Here is a 16,822-nt window from a genome sequence, read left to right on the forward strand (position 1 = left end):
AAAATAATAAAAATAAAAATAAATAAAAATTTAAAAATAAAAATAAAGAGTACTGGCAATAATGAGAATAATAGCGTATTATTTGAATATGTCCATGAACTGTGCCAACAGCTTCATGTATCTTTCCACACTTGATTAATGTATCAACCTCTATTTTAAAGATGAGAAAACTGAGTCACTGGCTCAGATATAGCTCCCAAAATCTTACACTTGAGAACCAGTGACTCTGGGGTTTGAACTGAGGGAGTCTGAGTCCACTGCCCATGCTACTCATAGGGGCTTATAGGGGCATCTGGCTGGCTCAGTGAGTGGAATGTTTCACTCCTGACCCTAGGGTTATGAGTTCAAGCCCCACATGGGGCATGGAGCTTATCTTTTAAATAAATTAATTAATTAATGTCTTATGTTCCTGTAGGTCTTTTCACTTAAGAACATAAGAGGAATTTTGCCAAGAATCAAATCTCATCTTTACACTAATTCTAGACCACATTCCCAGTGGCCATTTGAAATGTGTTCACTGACTGACAAACACCGGTTTACCTTTAGAAATAGAAGACACTTCCAGTTCAGCACACAAAAGAAATTCCAAAGCATAATGTAATTTCAGATGTTCCCAAGCATGACTATGACCACTCCTCTGGTGGTATCTTTCTTGCAAAGAAGAAAATTTATAAAAGTAAATAGAAAAACCATGGCCATAAATTCCAGCTGATTCCAATTAAAATAGCTCTTGGAAAAAAATGTGGTAAAATAGGTCACAAGCTCAAATTAGAGATAGCAAGTCTTGGAAAGCATTCACATTTTCAATGAAAAGACAAATTAAGCATAAAATAAACACTAGTCCAATGGTTCAAACTCAAGAAGAAATAAAAATGGGTCAAGACCAATCAACTGTAAGCACATGTCACCTAGACTGATGGGGAAAAAATGGAACAAATGGGAGAATCATGCTGAAAAGCATGATCTACCACAGAGGAAGATAATGCATAGAACAATAAAAGAAGACAGCACAGAACTCAAGGGCAAAGCGAATATCTGCTAACACTGCCCTATTTCCCTGATTTCATCGCATTTACTCAGAAAACAGTTATCCAAGAAGCAACACTGCACTCGATCTGAAGGTCCATAAAAATAAGAATACTCCAAAAAGTTGAAGTCCATGTCTGCCCAAGGAGACAGAAAGAGTTAGGACAGACAGGTGGCTGGAAAGAAAGGATCCATGAACATCATCTAATATTCAGAGGTCATGGAACATGGGACTAAGGGGGAAAGGAGAAGGTCTGTGGTGGATTCCAACCACTGTTCTACCCCCAAACCTGAGGGTTGGGGGGGGATGGATAAACATTATCCATCCCAGAACAGTCAGCCACTAGGAGTCATGTCCTCCTTACCAAAGGCCAGGGGTCCTTTAAGAAAAAGAAGACACTCGCCATACCACACAAGGAAGGATCTTGGTTGAACAAGAAAAAAGAGCTTTTTTCTTTTCTTTAAGGAGGTCCAACATGGGGCTTGAACTCAACCTTGAGATCAAGACCAGAGCTGAGACCAAGAGTCAGACACTCAACCAACTGAGCCACCCAAGTGCCCCAAAGAGTGAGTTCTTTCTACATGAGGTGAAGGACAGGCTGGCTTCATCCATTTGCTAACTTCAGCTCTTTATAATGGAAATAAACAGAAGGGGGTAAGTTCTTTTTCTGGTGAAACCTCAAAATATTGCCTTGGAGGCTGAGGCACACCCTTCCTTACATTCATTGGCGTGTTAGGTCCATCAACAGATCCTGGGTGACTGGTATGGTGACAAGGATCTGGAAAGTTCAAACAGCCACAGTTCATCCAAAGAAACTTAAATGTGTTGGAAGTGTTGAGTCATCATCTGAATAACTGCCCCATACCTCCAGGTATAATGTGCCAAATGCTGATGAGGAAGGAAAGGATCATGATTTGTCAAGGGGAGAGTGTCAGCCAGTGGCAGAGGAGAACCTGAGCCAGTTTCTGAAGGGAACAGTTGTCCGAGCCACAGCTTCAGAGAGGAATACAATTTCTACAAACAGACAGGAAAGAAAAGCATCCTGAGAAGAAAGAGAGCCTGAAGGAAGACTCAAGATGAAAAAGGAATGCTAATTAGGGAATGATTAAAGACTAAGGGGTGGTTTGCTTCAGCTACAGGTGACCCAACAAAGGGTGATGGAAAGCAGGAAAGGGGAAATGAAGCTAAAAGGTAGAATTCCTAGGAAATTAATCCAAGTGAATTTGATGGGGACTTTGAGGTCTTTAGCTGTGGGGTGGATAGATCAGAGTTCCACCATATAGAAAATGTACCCAGGAGCTTGTGGAAATAGAGACTGACCTCAAACAGTAAAAGCTGTACCTTCCGAAGCAACAGCAACAGAGGGAGATGGCTGGAGAGAGGAAAGGACAGAGAATCTCCTGGACTTGGTGACTCCTGGAAGGAACCCATTAATAGTCCAGACACTTTACCTCTTCCTGTATCCAGACTCTCTGCCATATGAAATGGCAGTGATTCCCACCAAAAAGCTTGGGTGTATTGACTCATCTCTCTAATCTAGACTCATCCGATGGAAGGAGGCAGAAGGAAGAGTGTGCCTATTTGAGCCCAGCCTTGGAGAAGGCTTGCAGGATCGTGCTGGTGCTCTGTACCTTCACTTAGCCCAGCTGATCTGCTGGGGCCGGCCATCCACCACCACAGCCCACGTAACATAGGCGGGGAGATGAGCCCAGCCAAGATCAGTAGAGTCACCTGGCCAGCCCCTAGCTGATCCCAGATTTAGGGGCAAGGAACTTACTACTGGGACCATCTCAAGTTTTTGGTTTGTTGTGACTGTTTATTGTGCAGCATGATGGTGGCACTGGATAATTGACACAGTGACCATGAAAAGAAAAAAGAAGAATGGCTGGCTTGAGGAGGTTGGCAGAGAAAGAGGGCACTCCCAGAAAGAATGTGTGAGATCAGAAACATTTGTACTTGGGACAGTAATGGCATCCAATAGGGAGAGAGGATAGAAAACCCCACCCCAGGAACAACAAACGTCATTTTATTTTATTTTTTAGTTTGTTTTAAAGATTTTATTTATTTATTTGACAGAGATCACAAGTAGGCAGAGAGGCAGGCAGAGAGAGGGGGAAGCAGGCTCCCCGCTGAGCAGAGAGCCTGATGCAGGGCTCGATCCCAGGACCCTGGGATCATGACCTGAGCCGAAGGCAGAGGCTGTAACCCACTGAGCCACCCACGCGCCCCAAACGTCCTTTTAGACAGTTGACAAATTGGCTAAAGAAGTGTGATCAAATATATAAGACAGGGGGGTGGCAAACCATAGCCTGTGAGGCAAATTTAGCTTGCTACCTCTTCCTATAAATACAGTTTTATTGGAACACAACCCTGTTCCTTTGCTTACCTACTGACTAGGCCTGCTTCAGCACTACGACAGAACATATTTACCATCTGGTCCCATACAGAAAAATATCTGCTGACCCCTGATACAAACAATTATATTTGTTAACAGTTTTTTTCCTCAACATATGTCAGAAAGCATTTCTTACATAAGAAGAGAGACCACACCTTCAACAAAGGCAAACTGTGTCATTTTTTTTTTCTCTTTACTATGTTTACAGTGTAGCAATATCCTCCTGGTATTAACAACATGATGTGTTTCAAGGGGAGCAATAATGAGTAATTCAGATGATGAAAAAGTGGTCCAGCAACACTCCCAAGAGAGTTAGCTTTCCTACCTGTCTCTCGGCTTCTCGTCAGTAGTTTTATGGCAATGTTAATTGGACTAGTGCTGAGAGGAGCTGGCTTCACATCAGGCATGGAGAAGGAAGTTTTCCAGTAACTTTAAGAAATTAAAAAAAAGAAACAGGTAAACCTTCAATTCATTGATTATACAGCTGACGGTCAAAATGCATAATAACAAATACTTCAATTAGAAGTAAATATTATTTAGGTATACATTAGGTGTTTTGTTCCATGATGAAATAACTTCTGACTTATTTTTAAAAGGTTCCAGAATCCATTTGCATTTTGTAATCATGAAGGATTACATGGCCTTCTGTGTCAGTCGGGGGCTGGCCAGGAGAAAATAAATGTGAGCTGATTCAGAGGGCATTCACAAGAGGGGTCAGAAATCCAAGCCACACTGTGGGGTTTAAGAGAGGTGGAGGGCCCTCCCCTGATAGAAGCACCTGGCATAATGGGAAATATATGGGATTTGGAGACTCAAACTCCAGCTCCAAGTGTGATGCACCCTCCCCCTCCAACACTCCAGGGTCCCCGTCTGGAAATGACTGACGTGGAAACATTTATGCCCAACTTATTTTGAAGGGTATTCACAAGAATCAAAGCCCAGAGCATATGCAACATACATTATAAAAAACAAAGTGCTGTTCCGATGTTAAAGTATCTTTAGAGGTATTTATAAATGTGTGAGCAAATAGTATCAGGAATGAACTATGCGGAGTAAAACCTTAAATACGAGAAGACACTTGTGACATGACATTTTAATAAACAGAAGGCTGCTTTCGGCACATTCCAACAAAAGGGAAAAATGTCTAAAAGAATCTCAATCCTTAGTAAGCGGGATTTCTGAGGCTGGTGTCTCATTTATATGCAAATCACCGAAAACATCTGCCAGTTGTTTAACCCAGTTGATGGTGATCACGTTTCTAATTGTGGTTTCTGGGTGAAACAGTTGACTCATACAAGCACATCAATAAACTGACCTCTATAGGAAGTAATTTGGAAATTGTTTGGGAACTGCTGTGTGATGGATACCCCTCAAAAGTTTCTGATGAGCTTTTAGAACTCTCCCTGCGGTATTGCAATGTCACCTAAAAGGTTGGTTGTTTATTCTAGAGGACCAGCCGTATGAGTAGGAATAATACCTTTTGGCAGGTTTTTTAGCTCTGTGGTGAAAAAGATTATGACTTAATTCCTGGGATGAGTTTATAGAAACACACATTAAGAACAGCCCTTATGAAAAGGGTCTCAGAAGGCCAACTTTTTGAAAATTCCTGGGAATCAGGTTATCTCAGTGTAGTCGCTAATTAGTTGTATGACTTGGAGAAACCGACCACCTCTCTGGCCTGTTTTCTCATTTAGGAACGGAGGCTCCTGGATCTACTTCCATCCTCAGACCTGGCAAGATGGACCTTGCTCTGGGTCCAACTCTCTGGCCAAATGCTCCCTTTTTCCAACTTCCAGGGAAGTATGGAAACCATGGGGTCAAGGCAATCTGCCCATCTAGACCCTACACTCTGCACTTGCTCTGGACCCTTGGGACACTCAAATTCTCTGCCCAGATTACCATAATCCTATCTCGAGGGCCAGTAAAGACCTCTTCCTGGGTCCATCTTCCCAACAGAAGGACACACCCCTTATGTACATCCTAGGCATGAAGCGCCCAGGGATAGCTGTGGATAGAATTTGCAAGGCCCCTTGCTGTGCAGGACTGAAGGAAGACATGGGGTATGGTTTCAGGGGGTATTAAGGCAATTTCTCCCATGCTGCCACATTCTGGCACTGAACTCTGAGCAGGTGGAAAATTCAAACTGGGATCTGTAGGTTGTTTTAAAGGTGGTTCTTGTCAAGGTAGGAGGACAGAACATCTTTTTTACAGTTTGTTGGTTTGATCTAGGGCTTTTAAACATTTAGACAATTGGTTTGTGTGGGCCTTCGTTTCTATTCTTGCCCTAGGTCCCATAAATGCTAGTGATGAGTCTGCTCAGAGAAAACCTGAGGTTTAGGTTTAAAAACCTAAGTTTTTTAGGTTAAAAAACCTAAACCTCAGGGTTAGGTCCTTTCCAGCTCTGGGTGCCTGGGTGACTCAGTCAGTTAAGGGTCTGCCTTCAGCGGGGTCATGATCTCAGTGTCCTGGCATTGAGCCCTGCATTGAGCCCCTTGTTAGGCTCCCTGCTCAGCAGGGATTCTCCTTCTCCCTCTCCTTCTGACTCTCCCCCCTGGTTGGGCTCCCTCTAGCTGTCTCTCAAATAAATAAATAAAACCTTTTGGGGGGCTTAAGTGGGTAGGAGAAGAATCAATGAAACAAGATGGGATTGGGAGGGAGACAAACCATAAGTGACTCTTAATCTCACAAAACAAACTGAGGGTTGCTGGGGGGAGGGGTTTGGGAGAAGGGGGTGGGGTTATGGACATTGGGGAGGGTATGTGCTTTGGTGAGTGCTGTGAAGTGTGTAAACCTGGTGATTCACAGACCTGTACCCCTGGGGATAAAAATATATGTTTATAAAAAAATAAATAACTTTTAAAAAGGTCCATTCTGGATCTAACTTATTACAGTGTTGAAAAACACTGAGACTAGAAGTTCTCTGCTTAAGTGTTCCCTTTGTTCAAATGTCTCCATAAGCAAATTATTCAACTTTTCTAAGTATCAGAGTTTTTTTCTTGTATTAAAAAATTAGGTTGCAAGATAATAGGGAGAATGAAATGACACAATTTACTGAAAATCCCGATGCATAGTAGGCCTTCAACATATCCTAGCTCTCTACTGTGGGAGAATACGAGATTTACGAAGGGATGAAGTGGTCCAACAGTCATTCTCCTTGGGATCTACCCAAAGGACTTGAAAATGTCCACATATCGGCACACAGATGTCGATCACAGCTTTGCTCAGAATTTCCCAAACTTGAAAGCAACCAAGACATCATTCAGGAGGTAAAAGGATAAACTCAGGTTACTGAGCCAAGAAAAGACATGGATGAAACTTTAACTCATTTTACTAAGTGAAAAGTAGCCAATATGAAAAGGCAACATGTTTCCAACTATACGGTATTCTGGAAAATGCAAAATGATGGAGATGGTTAAAAAAAAAAAAAACTGGGGTTGGGGAGAGAGAGGGATGAGTAGGAAGAACACAGAGGATTTTTAGGGCAGTAAATAAACTCTGTATGGTGCTATAATGGTGGGCATGTCATTATACATTTGTCAAAACCCATAGAAAGTGGAACATGCAGAACAAACTACACTGTAAACTATGGGCTTCGTAAGGTAATGATATGTCAGTGCAGGTCATCAGTTATGAAACACAGACCACTCTGGTACAGTGTGTTGACAGTTGGGGGAGGAGGGGTTGTGCAGGTGTGGGAACAGGGAGTGTATGGAAAATCTCTGTACCTTCCCCTCAGTTTTGCTGTGAACCTTAAACTGCTCTAAAATATAGTCTATTTTGGGGGGCACCTGGGTGGCTCAGTGGGTTAAAGCCTCTGCCTTCGGCTTGGGTCGTGATCCCAGGGTCCTGGGATTGAGCCCTGCATGGGGGGGGGGGTCTCTGCTCAGCGGGGAGCCTGCTTCCCACTCTCTCTCTGCCTGCCTCTCTGCCTACTTGTGATCTCTGTCTGTCAAATAAATAAAATATTTTTTTAAAAAAAGTCTCTTTTTTAAAAAAGGGATGAAGAAATTAAATTCTATCCTAACACATACTCACTGCCACTCACTTCTCCCTCAACAATGAGCCTCTGCTAAAAGAACTATTCCAAAGATCAATAACAAGGCTTTTATCTGAAATGAGGAACTTTAGCTCATCAAAAAAAAAAAAAGAAAGTCATTCAAATTACGAAGCAGCTGTTCTTTACCAGCTGTTTGTAGATCATCTCACCAGCAGTGTCAGACATGGAGTTCCAGAAATACAAAGATGCTAAAACAGCAGTAACTCAGAGCGTCGTTTACTGCAAGGAATTTAACGCTTGGAGGAGATGGAGGACTGAGCCATTGCTCTGGATAGGGGTGTACATCCGTTTTGAACTTGAGCTAACAGAGTCAAGGGTCTTCCCCCCCCCCAATAAATCTAATGACCAGTGTCTGCATACTATTTTGATGAACAAGTGGTTTTATGTTTAAAAGCCATCAGGATAGAGAATGCATCAGTTAGTGAAGGCTAATGGAATTATATTTGTGTCCAGTTCACACTGCCCTGGAGGAGCTGGAGTGAGTAATGCTCTGCGGAGAATATGCTGATCACAGAGGGAACAGAATTAACGCAGCCACTTCAGGCCTCTCTTCTGAAGAAATGATAATAGAGAATGTTCTGTTCGTCAGGTTATCCAGGACCTCAGTATTCATGGAAAACCCCCAAGTTTTCCCAGATCCATTGATGAGAAAGAAAGAAAGAAAGAAAGAGAAAAGGAAAAGAGAAAAAAGGAGAGAGGGAGAGGGAAGGAAGGAAGGAAGAAAAAGGGAAGGAAAGAATAGTTCAACTGCCCTATAAGACTCCCCATCGCCGGATGCATTACTCAGAGGAGGAGGATGCCTAAACACACAGGCACAGAAAAGAGACCAATATCTGCAGCACACAGGGGCCAAAATAAGTAAACAGAGACACACCTAAGCAAACCAGATACACATAAGAATTCAGCTAAAGCAATGCAATGCTTCAAGGATGAACCAAAAAGGAAATCAACCCGAAATACTTTGCTCACTTTCACTGGAAAAACTCAGATTTCCTATAAGAAACAGTCATTGTTTTAATGCTAAATTGTTGAGTTAATCCAGTGGGCGTGTTTTTAAGCCTCTGAAGAAATAAATGAAATTTTTTGGATGCTTAGAACTAGATTATTCCTCATGGGGAATAGGTCCTTCGTGATAGCACAGGATCTATAATTAGACACGCAAGTAATACCCATGGGTCAGCCTCTCTTCCCACTCAGCACTGGTCAAACTTTCATTAATGGGCCAGTTTTTGGATCAACAACTGGGTATCTGGATGTGGTCCAAGAAAGAACAATGGAAATGATTAGGAAACATTTCCCTGTGAGGAAAATATAAAGAAACGGGGCTTATTTAACCTAGAAAAAAAAAAAAAGGCTCAAGGGAAACTTAGTAATTTCCTTTGAATAGATGAAAGGCTAATATAAGAATGACATGAACATGATTAGTTTTACTGATAAGAGTTTTTCTGCCACAGAAAAAAATTAACTGAGATATTACAGGAGCTGGTAAGCTCTGTGATATATTGAAAATTAAGGGAATAATTTTTTTAACATACATTTAAAAAAATAATCCTCTAGTGATGTTTTTCCCCTTTGGGGGGTAGGAATGGATAAAGTGGGTTTTTAGAAGTCCTTTCTCTAAAACATAAAGTATTTTTAGAACACATAATTCAATACAATCTCATGGGTATCCTCTATATCAAAACCTATTCATAGAGATCCCCAAGATTAAGAAAAGTAGACCAGAAAAATAAAAAAAGCAAACAGTAGGGCACCTGGGCGGCTCAGTCATTAGGTGGCTGCCTTCAGCTCAGGTCATGATCCCAGGGTCCAGGGATCAAGGCCCACATGGGGCTCCCTGCTCAGTGGGAAGCCTGCTTCTCCCTCTCCCACTCCTCCTGCTTGTGTTCCCTCTCTTTCTGTGTCTCTCTCTGTCAAATAAATGAGTAAAATCTTAAAAAAAAAAAAAAAGAAAAGAAACAGTAACTTTGAATGACCCGTTAGACCAGATAGACCTAACACATATATTCGGAATGTTCCATCCAAAAACATGGGATACACATTCTTCTCAAGTGCACATGGAACATTCTCCAGAATAGATCACGGGTTTGGCCACAAAATAAGTCTACAATAGCATCTCACTCCTGTCAAAAGGACTAAAATCAAAAAGACAAGAAACAACAAGTGTTGGAGAGGATGTGGAGAGAATCCTCATGTGCTGCTGGTAGGAAAGCAAACTGGTGCAGCTCTTGAGGGAAATGGTATAGAAATTCCTCAAAAAATTAAAAATACCAGGGTGCCTGGGTGGCTCAGTTGGTGAAGCATCTGCCTTCAGCTCAGTTCATGATCCTGGGGTCCTGGGATTGAGCCCCACATCAGGCTCCCTAATCAGCGAGGAGCCTGCTTCCTCCTTCTCCTTCCCACTTGTGCTCTTTCTCACTGTCATTATCTCCGTCTCACTCCCTCTCTTAAATAAATAAAATCTTTTTTAAAAAATTAAAAATACAATTACTATATGATCTAGTAATTCCACTACTTTTTATCCAAAAAAAAAAAAAAAGAAAGAAAAAGGAAATGAAAATGCTAATTCAAAAAGATACTTGCATGTTTATGCAGCATTATTTACAATAGCTGGGATATGGAAACAACCCAATTGTCCATTGATTTATGAATGGGAAAAAAAGATGTGAGATATATATCTCACATCTTTTGTACTTATTTAGTAATATTCCTGGATATATCCAGGAATATTACTCAGCCTTGAATAAGAATGAGACCTTTCCATTTGCAACAACGTGGATAGACCCAGAAGATATAAGACTAAGTGAATTAAGTCAGACAGAGAAAGACACACATCACATGATTTCACTCACATGTGGAATTTAAGAAACAAAACCAAACAAATAAACAAGGAAAGAGACAAACTAAAAAGAGTCTTAAATACAGAGAACAAACTCCTCAATGCCAGAGGGGAGGTGGTGGGGGATGAGAGAAATAGGTGAAGGGGATTAAGAGTATACTTATCATGATGAGCACTGAGTCATGTTTATACATTTTGAATCATTATAGTGTACAACTGAAGCTAATGTAATACTATACGTTAATTAAACTTCAATTTTTAAAAGGTACACCGCTTTCATCAATAAAGCAAATCAAGTAAATAAACAACAAAAGATTAAGCAAAGCAATTAAAAGAAAATATGCATTGTGGTAGTTTCTTACTAATGCCCTAAAAATGACAAACATGATTTTAAAAATTCATTACTGGGGCATCTGGGTGGCTCAATGGGTTAAGCCTCTGCCTTTGGCTCAGGTCATGATCTCAGGGTCCTGGGATCAAGCCCCACATTGGGCTCTCTGCTCTGCGGGGAGCCTGCATCCTCTCTCTCTCTCTCTCTCTCTATCTCTCTATCTCTCTATCTCTCTGCCTGCCTGTCTGCCTACTTGTAATCTCTGTCAAATAAATAAATAAAATCTTTAAAAATGCATTACTAGTCCTCAGTCAAGCTAACTCTCTATTTTTATTACCTCCAGTATTCATTTCATCAGCTCAGAAAATTTAAGGTCAAAGAGTTGTACATAACTCATCCTGAAATAAATTTGTCCTTGACCTTACTAACCTCTCAAACCTGAGCCTATGCCTGCTGCTTAGCTCCCCCTTTCTTTCCACCCTCATCGCTCATCACAGTGGAAATACAGGAAAATAAAGGCAAAGATCCTAAAAGCAGTCAGAAAAAGAGACAATTTACCTTTAAAAAAAAAATGACAGACAGATGGCTGACTTCTGGAGAGCAACAATAAGAGATAGAGGCCAGTGGAATAACATCCCAAAGGGGCCAACCTATAATTGACTTAGCTAACTATACATATATTTTTTAGATAAACTAATATTGATCAAGCCTATCACCAATATTATCTCATTAAAACTTACCAAGAATACTTTTTTAAAATGTCATCAAATCCCGAAGGACCATACGGTAATGAAAACTAGGTGCTTTCCACATATCTGGGATGATTAGACCTGGAGGTTCTGGACAATACCCAGAAAGAGCCTGCCCAAGAGTGAAATTAATAGGAAAAAGCAGAGATAAGAAATGGAAAAAGAACTCATCCTAGAGACCTGAGGCCAGCCATTTCCTTTGGAATTTTTAAGAATGTGAGATAAAAAATTATATCTTGTGTTTATTTTTTTTTTTTGAAGATTTGATTTACTTATTTGAGAGAAAAAAAGCACAAGTAGTAGGAGTGGCAGACAGAGGAAGGGGGAGAAGCAGGCTCCCTATGAAGCAGAGAGCCTGATGTGGGATTTGATCCCAGGATCCTAGGATCATGACCTGAGCCAAAGGCAGTTGCTTAACCAACTGAGTCACCCAGGCACCCTATATCTTGCGTTTAAAACAAAAGGAGAGATTGTAGGACATTAAATTATACATGAACTATAACAATTGTAATTTATAAAGTCAGAGGTTCCCAGCTGCCTTAGGTAGTAGAGCACACTTCAGGGTCACAAGTTCAAGCCCCACAGTGGGCATAGAGCTTATATTTTAAAAAACATAATTTTTAAAGTGAAGGATACAACATAAAATTAAACAGAAATGTAAACATACTTTTGTTTGGCTCATTAGATCTTTTTTAAATGTTCTTTGTTGCCTAAGGAAGACAAGGGGAAGACAAGAAAATGAGCAAGAGGAGAAGCAGGAGAAGAATCCAATAAAAGAAATTCCAGAATGGAAGACTTACTTGTGTAGCAGTGGTAAGGCAGGAAAGCAAAAAACAGAACTCACATTTCTGGCTTCAGCAATAGTGGCTTGACTTGTTATATTTATAGAGATGGGGAAAAAAGTAAAGGATAAGCAGGTTTTACAAACCAAGATAAGATTTAGAAGTATAAAGTCTTGGGGCACCTCGATGGCTCAGTTGGTTAAGTGTCTGACACTTGATCTCAGCTCAGGGTCAGGGTCATGAGATTGTGTCTCATGTCAGGCTTTGCACAAAGGTGGAGCCTGCTTACGATTCTCTCTCTCAAGGGAGGAGAAGGGACCTAAATATCATCAGGTTCCAGGAATTCAGCTGGAGAGTTATCAAACCATTCCAAACACCTACAAACTCAACAGGAGATGAAAGAAAAGAAGAGCCACAATTCTAGGAACAAAAAAGCAACCATTTTCCAGAAGGTAGGACATACGGAGAAGTGAATCTGAGGTGACAGGAAGAGAGAACCAGGAGGAGGGGCCAGTTCCCAGCAAGCGGTGGAGCAGAGGAGCACAAAATCGGAACTTTAAGAAGTCTGCTCCACTGAGGGACGTTGCTCCAGAGGCTAAGCAGGAATGGAGCCCTCACAGGGACAGTGTGGTCTCAGGTCCCATGGGGTCACATAAAGATCAGGGGTGTCTGAGTGTGGCAGAGCTTGCAGCTATGGGCCGGGGAAGCCGGCTACAGAGAAAGAGCTGAGAAGTGAGCTTTCAGATCAGGGTTACCTTAAACCATGATCCAAGTCACAGTCAGACCACTGCTCCTTGAGCAGGGACCCCACAAGTGGCAGGTCTGGGAGACTTTGGAGACTCCAAACAGGGCTGTGCACCAGAGACAGAAATGCTCAATCACAGGCCGGGTGAGCTCAGGGTGCAGCCAGAGACCAGGGAGACAGGAGGGATTAACTGCTTTTCTCTGAAGGCACACTGAGGAGTGGGGCCCTGAGCTCCGGGCTCCTCCAGCCGGAGACTAGGAGGCCGCCATCTTCATTCCCATCCTACAGAGCTCTAAGGAAAGTGTTCAGGGAACAAAAGCTCCTAGAGCAAATGTGAACAGATTATTTAGCCCAGCCCCTGGCAAGGGCGGTACAATTCTGCCTCAGGCAAAGACATTTGAGGATTATGGCAACAGGCCCCGCCCCCACATCCAGCCAAGAACAAGTTTACCCATTGATGGGAACTATAAAACATCAGAGCTATGGGAATTCAGCACATAGAAATCATGGCTTTTTCCCCCATGATTCTTTAGTCTTTCAAAGTTAAATTTCTTAAATTTTATTTTTTTCTAATTTTATTTTTTAATTGTTCCTCTTTCTATTTTAACTTTAACTTTTATCTTATTGATACTTTTTTAAAATCTTTTTTTAAAATTTTCATTGTTATAGTCATATTCTATCCCTTCATTGTATTTAACCTTGTTTTTTGTATATATATAAATTTTTCTCTCTTGAAAGTTTGTATTTCCTTTAACAGATCAAAACATACCCTAAATCTAGCATATTGCTTTGTTCTAGTCTCCAGCCTGATCACATTCTCTCCTTTTTTTTTTTTTTTCTTATTTTATCAGTTCCTTTTTTAAAATCTTTTTTAAATTCTCACATTCACGGGTGCCTGGGTGGCTCTGCCGAAGGCAGAGGTTTTAACCCACTCAGCCACCCAGGTACCCCGAACTGAATCTTCTTTTAAAAAATACCAAACAACACCCTCCTTGCCTAGATATGATGTTTGGGATGAGGTGGAGCTGGGCTTTCATTTTATACTTTACGTATATTAAGATATATAGTTTAAAAAAAAACAAGTCATGGGGAGGTACTATACAGCATAGGAAACAGACTCCATTATACTGTAATAGGTCTGTATGGTGACTGATGGTAACTAGACTACTGTGGGGATCACCTCACAATATATAAAAATACTGAATCACTATATACACCAAAAACTAATAGGATATTATATCCCAATTATATTAAGGTTTTAAAAATTAAAGAAAAGAAGAAGATACATCTCACATTTATAATTTGAAGAATCATTCCAGACCCCAAAAAGATTTTCAATTGTGGGGCACCTGGGTGGCTCAGTTGGTTAGACGTGTGACTTCAGCTCAGGTTGAGCCCCAAGTCAGGCTTCCTGCTCAGTGGGAAGCCTGCTTCTCCCTCTCCCTCTGCCTGCTGCTCCCCCTGCTTGTGCTCTCTGTCTGTCTCACTCTCAAATAAATAAAATCTTTAAAAAAAAATCTTCAATTGTATCTAAAACATTTATTCGATTCAGATAATATTCTAATATAAATAACTAGTGATTGATTTATTAGACTTACAACTTTATAGGTCCTGTTGTTTTCCCCTTCCAATCCCACTTTAGCACAGACAATTCCTCAGCTGCAGTTGGTCTTTGGCCAATATACATAGTGATCCCAGCAGTTATTTCTGGTTAATAGTTCTGCTCATTTCAATCTCTATGACGTATCGTACTTGGGCTTACAGCAGTCCCCTCTTATTGTCTGACATTAATTCAACTTGGTCAAATCTCAACCTCATATACAATACTCAATCAGTGGGTTAGAGTTGGTGGGGCTTTGCCAGAAGCAGCCCCTTCCTGGAAGGCAGGTGCGCAGACTTTGGACGGTGGTTTTTCTCAATTCTCCGAGGACTTGTCTTCAGGTTTTAAGCATTCTTTGGAAGGCTTTGCTTCCAGGTATCACTCACAAACTTTATTTCCATTCATACACAGACTCCAGTTTCTGATTTAAGACTAACAGAGAACATGATTTTGGGTGGATGCCTCTTTCTAGGAGACATCCGCAGATATTGCCAGGACTTCATTCCCACAGGCGTTAAAGACTGTTGGGTCACTAGAATGTTCTTCATCCACGGGCGCTCACACAAAATTACATAACATTTTCAGATCTTTCAAATTCGAAGACAATATCAAAATAGGCTCCTGGACCTCATCAAGTCTTCAGCGTCAAGAAACATCAGAAAAGGCTCTGAACCTGTCCCTATGACAAGCAGAGATCTGAATGTCAGATCACTGATTCTCAAAGTCGGGTACCCAGGGCAGCAATAGCAGCAGCAGCAGCATCTGGAAACTTGGTAGAAATGCAGAATCTCTGGTCTTGCCCCAAACCTACTGAAGGAGACTCTCGGGAGGTGGGGCCAGACATCTGTGTTTTAAAACATTCCACCCTCCCCCACTCTGGGGAACTCTGCTGCTCCATACGGTTGGACAGACACCAAATTCCATTTAGATAGCACGTCAGTGGATTATCCTACTTGAGAAGCAAAAGCTGTGAATTTGAGTTGGGATGATTCAGGACCACACCTCAGGAAACTGTTCTATAAAACCAAGGGCAGAATGCCCCTTGTTCACTTGTGTGGGAGAGAGCTGGTTGACTTCTGGATGGAGTTGTAGCCTTACTCAAAGACTACGTAGCAAGTCTGGCAAGGCGGTGAACAGTCCCCGTCACGGTAGGCATCCCACAAACCCCTCATTCCTGGGGAAGGATGAGTAATGGCTCTTTTTGCTGAAAGGGGAGACTTTGAAAAGCAGTGGTGATTAATGCTACTGGCAGAAACTATATAAAGGGTAAGAAGAAGCAGCTCAAAGTACAGACTGCAGATTTTATTTTGTCTGTCTGCTCCCTTCTGAAGGGACACCAAGAAACTTGTGTTTTTGTGTGTTTGTTTGTTTACCTTAAGTGGACAGGAGCTGTGTTGAAGGGGAAGATGGGGCCATAAAGAAAAGAAATGAACCATTTCTGGGGTCTTCGGCCTCCCATCTGAAGGAGATGCAAGCTGAACCCCAGTGGTGACTCACGGCTCTTGGAGAGCGCCCCCTGTCGCTTCAACTCGGACTGGCAGGAGGACCAGGCTCTGACGGACGAAGTCTGAAAATCAAATGATTAACATAGGGATGAAGGGTACAGCATAGGGAATATAGTTCATGGCACTGTAATTGCACTGTATGGTGCCAGATAGTAGCTAGCTATACTTAGAGTGAGCACAGCCTAACGTATCGAGAAGTTGAATCACTATGTTGTACACCTGCAACTGATGTATCGTGTGTCAGCTACTCTGAAATTAAAAGAAAAAGAAAGAAAGGGAGTTTATGCAATTCTGTCCAAAGATAATGGATATGTAATAACTGGAACATCTCCTTTATTAAAAAAATAAATACAAATAAACACCCACTGGTTTTTCTTCCCGCTAAGTAAGCTATTTCCAGATAGTCTAAAACAAACAAACAAAAGGGGCAAAAGAGGATGATAAATAATAAGCATCGTAATGAGGATGATTAATAATCATAATAAACAATATGGGATAAAATATGAAATCACTCTGAGTCCAGCAGCAAACTCATCTCCTTTATTGATACACTTACAAGGCTCTTACAAAGAGTCAGCACCTAGACAGAGAAAAAGGGAGCTTCCCAGGAACATATTAATGATAAACTACATTGGAACATTTCTGCCCATTTTCATTTGTCAAAGGCTCAAATCCAAACATACACGCTGTCTCACATTTTACTACATTTTTGCTCTTTTTCTTAGCCCTTCAAAGACTGCTTGACCTGTTCATATTCATGGTCCTGGGCTATTGATTAAAGTTAACGTATTT

The 16,822-nt window shown here is 41.4% G+C and overlaps 1 long non-coding RNA gene across 1 annotated transcript in view; it reads right to left on the reverse strand.

The window, feature by feature from the left end:
• LOC309861808 overlaps positions 1–16,071 on the reverse strand; it is a 120,321-nt gene extending 104,250 nt beyond the window's left edge. Inside the window, exons 1-2 of the long non-coding RNA XR_014310212.1 lie at positions 15,899–16,071; positions 3,748–3,851 (exon numbers count right to left, since the gene is read on the reverse strand). This is a non-coding gene — a long non-coding RNA (uncharacterized lncRNA). The remainder of the gene's footprint in view (positions 1–3,747; positions 3,852–15,898) is intronic.
• Positions 16,072–16,822: the final 751 nt, after the last annotated feature.

This window comes from Mustela nivalis (assembly GCF_964662115.1).
Source record: "Mustela nivalis genome assembly, chromosome: 3".
Lineage (NCBI taxonomy): Eukaryota > Metazoa > Chordata > Mammalia > Carnivora > Mustelidae > Mustela > Mustela nivalis.